Raw genomic sequence first — 4,344 nt, 5'->3', positions numbered from 1 at the left:
CCTCTAACATGCTAAATTAAACTGAAGCTGGTGATTGTTCTCAGATAAGTTGGAAAGATACACTAACCTTGTTGGTGATTGTTGGCTATATCCTCTAACATGCTAAATTAAACTCAAACTGACTACGAAGAATCAGTTCGACCAAGGTATAAAATTGCTGCTAAAGAGATCTGAACATTTGTCATTAACTTCTCCATGTCCAGAACAATGATCAAGTTACATGTGTCATTAACTAGTGTAGATGGACATATTCCCAGAATGCCTTTCCAAACTTTGCATCACTATCTCTATACAAACCTTGTTCGTTTGGAAAGTGTATGTTATGGGCATCTCATAGCTGAGCCTTTCAAAAGTTATGATGTTTGACATTGTGGAATGTACTGATGCTTATTGGTTTCTCCTCCAACCGCAACACCTCTGTTGTAACTGAAAGGACTCAAAAGCAACTAATGACATATACAGAAGCCAAAGATATTGTTATGGAGAATGAAATTGGCGGGCCTACGAAACCTTTCATGAAAAGGGACGCATGTTGTGTTCGTTTCATGAATATGGATTGATTCTAACAAAATGGTAGCTCTGTTTAGAGAGAAAATAATCTACTTAAAAAGATGCATGTTTCTTGCTCACAACATTTTTCTTCATTATGTCTAACTATTTATTTGTTTTATTTTAATGAGTGAAAAGGCTACTCAGCACTATGGTCTGGTAGTATTTCTCTTTACTTGAAAATGAGAGGTCTTCAGTTCGAATTTCGTGGATGACGAATTCGATACTAAATTAGGTTGCCCATTGTGTGGCCTATCCGAACTCACAATTGGTATTTCAACTCAAGTCTTTTGAGAAAACATCTACCCATCAGTTGAAGATTTTTGAGTGTCCAAATCTAGATTTTGTAGAGATCTAGATTTCGTGTGAGAGTTTGAAAAATATCTTTCCAACCTTGGTGGCCAAAGGTCTACAGCAACTGACAAAGTAGAGTGTTGAGAATTGTGGGTTTGAGGAAGTGGTTGCCAAGGAGGATGGAATTGAAACATCAGTGCCTACATTTGTATTCCCTAAAGTAACAAAATTGAATGTCCGAAAACTGCCCCAACTACGAAGTTTCTCTTCAGGGCTGCATGTTTCCAAGTGTCCGTTACTCAACGAATTGAATTTCACTGTATGTGGTAATGTAGAGATTTTTTCTTCCGAAGTTTCAAAATTCCAAGAAAAACTCGAGTTGAGATGCAATACACCAATCAAACAACGTTTCTTTTTAACTAAGAAGGTAATACGTGTACTCATCTTTTATTAAATGAGTATTTTGGCCTCCATTTATTTTTGGGGTTTCTCCATTTTAATCCTTGATAAAGATTGAAATTCAATTAAAACCTTATGTTAGATTATATATTCATTATAGTCCTTTGACTAAATTTCCATGTCAGCATAAATATTAAAATTCATATTTTCTTGTTTTTAAATATTTAATGCCTTTTTTTTTTGTTCCTATAATGCCCCTATTAAATATTTGATTTTAATTTGCTCCATATTTTTTGGCATTGATTATTGTCTAACTTTCTAAAACGATAAACATAATTCAAAAAAATATTAGTGATACGTTACAAGAATTAACAAATACCTAATTCAAATTACTAATTATCACCATTCAAAGCATAGAGGAAATAAAAATAGCCAAATCATATATGATACATAATCGAATGCACTTAAACCATGTCCTAATGTGCTTAAATCATAGAACCTAGTCGAATGCACCTAATGTACTTAAATCATAGAACCTAGTCGAATGCACATAAATCATAGTACCAAGTCAAATGCACCTAAACCATGGTACCTATATGAATGCACCTAAACCATGGTACCTATATGAATGCACCTCATTCATAGTACCTATATGAATGCACCTAAATCATTTAGGTCCTGTCAATTAGGTCATATCCATTCGGTACGGTCGGTTAGGTATATATAATGTATGTCTGATTAATTCGGTATGATCAATTAGGTTGTGATTTCGCATTCTATTTTCTCTATTTGTTTTTTTTTTCTTTTATTTATCTATGGATTCACCGTCAATATGGTATCTAGAAGCCCCTTTTTCTTCTTTCTTTCGAATACAACGAGATTTTGGTTTCTAAGTTTTTTGGCTTTTTTTGTTTGATCATGGTTTCTGAGTTTTCTGGATTCTTTGATTGGAATAAGACATGGAGGTTTATGGTAATGTTATTGTTATAACGAACATGTTAATTATGGATCTAGTTAATTAAGCATTCTTGAAAAATTAATTATATATTTGTTTCTCTAATTGGTTTTAAGTGAGTAATAAGGGTAAATAGGGAAACTAAAAATGTAATAAATTTATTAAAAAATGATTAAATGTGACATGGAATACTATAATTTGACATGGAGGACTATTTTTAGTTTTTAATCTTACATACGGTATTATTGAAAAAGCAATCTTATTTAGGGATTGAAATGAAGTTTTCTATTTATTTTTTGTTTTCAAATTTTCAAGGCATCATATGAACTTGCAACATATATTTACTACTCAAATTTAGGAATATGTCTACAACTCAAGTCAAACAACCGTCTTGAGCGATGAACCACAAGCACGCACAAGTTGGAGCTTCGTGCATAGTTTGGGACGCAGGGTGGTGAGTTGGCTACTCAGAATTGCTTCGAGGAGTTTATCCTTGTGTCTCCGCCTCCACCTTCGCTACTAGATTCACAAATGCGTACTTCCATATTCCCCACTGAAACGTTAATACATTAGGGTGGTGAGTTAGGCATTCAATGTAAGAATAGATAAACAGGTCAGTCACTTCTGGTCCAATACAACTCGGAAATCAACTCAATTGAAGTGTCACGCAAAGCGTGGTGTACGTGAAAACAATGTCATGTAAACTAAGACGTTAACTAAAGCGAGACAAGCCCTCAAAGATGCAATATCACCTATCATAATATAGAGCACATAACTCCACTTCAAAAATCGCACGAAAACTAATATGCAAATCATACATGTTTGCATGTTTCTAAGCTCAATACCAAGCAAGTTTTTGGATTATAAAAATTGTTTTCCGAACGTTGTTCGTCATCTTTTTAGTCTGCGTTGTTTGATGATCAAGAAACATCCGCTTCGACCTTCGTAGCAGGACAGCCATTGTGCTGTTGTTAATTTTCACTTAGTTTAAATTTAACCTCTTGGTGTCGATACCATAGTTTCCACTTTGCAAGTGCTGTATAACCCGACTTTTGCTTCTACTATGCAGTTGTGTCCAGAAGAAGCTTAGTAAAAAAAGCAAAAAGAGTTGCATACCTCTCTGTTTTCCTTCAGTTCCTCTTGGTCCCTCCATAGATCCTGCGGAAGGCACCAACACCAAGACCACCACTCTAGTAGATTTTCCTTGCCATGCATGCAGATCTAATGTAGTACCAATCACGCTCATATGTTGCAAGCTCCTTGAATGTGGCAGTTAGGGGTGGGTTCAGTTCAAAACGGTTCGGTTTTTTGCCAAAACCGAAACCAAACCGAAATTTCGGTTCGGTTCATTTTTTTTCGGTTTTTTTTCGGTTCGGTTTTTTACGGTTTCGGTTTTTTCCGGTTCGGTTTTGGTTTTTTTCGGTTTTTTATTTTTATTTTTAAATGATGTAAATGGAAGGAACCTACCTATCAACCTCCCAGTTCTCATATATCAGAGAATTGAGAGCCTCAAAATCCTGAATATATTCAAGTAATTCAACTACTTGTGATCAAGCAGAACGAATTCAAATTTTCAAAAGTTAAGCAAATACATAAACATATATTCTTCAAGGAAATGTACATCGCCAGGATTCAAAATTCAAAAACTTTAAAATTTACAAAATCATGAAATAACTCAACAAATTAACTGATCGATGCAAATCGAAAAAAAACAGGAAGCAATTGGGTTCTTCTAAATACCATAATCGGACTTCAATAGCGCATGCCCAATGCCCACATTCAAATTCATAGTCAAGTCCACAATAGATCTAGAAAATTCCAAAACATATTTAGAGAAAAATACAAACTTTTTCACCTTAAATTACATAAATTTCAAATGGGTAACCATACAATTAAAAACCTATGAACTGACAAATAAATAAAACCACAACCTTTGTTGCAGCGATATAGCCATGATCGTCACAAGCTCTTTCAATTCCTCTTTTTGTCGGATCTCAAAAAGGGCGAGGGAAAATCATGGTTTGGAAGAAGGAATCCGCGAGGAGGACAGGAGAAGATTGGAGATAGAGTGATTTGGAGGAAGAGAGGAAGGAGAGGGAGAGGGAGGGAGAGAGAGAGAGAGAGAGAAAGAGAGGAAGCAAAGGCAA

The sequence above is a fragment of the Pyrus communis genome, chromosome 7 (assembly GCF_963583255.1).
Source record: "Pyrus communis chromosome 7, drPyrComm1.1, whole genome shotgun sequence".
Classification (NCBI taxonomy): domain Eukaryota; kingdom Viridiplantae; phylum Streptophyta; class Magnoliopsida; order Rosales; family Rosaceae; genus Pyrus; species Pyrus communis.
Note: the sequence above shows the minus strand (reverse complement) of the source record.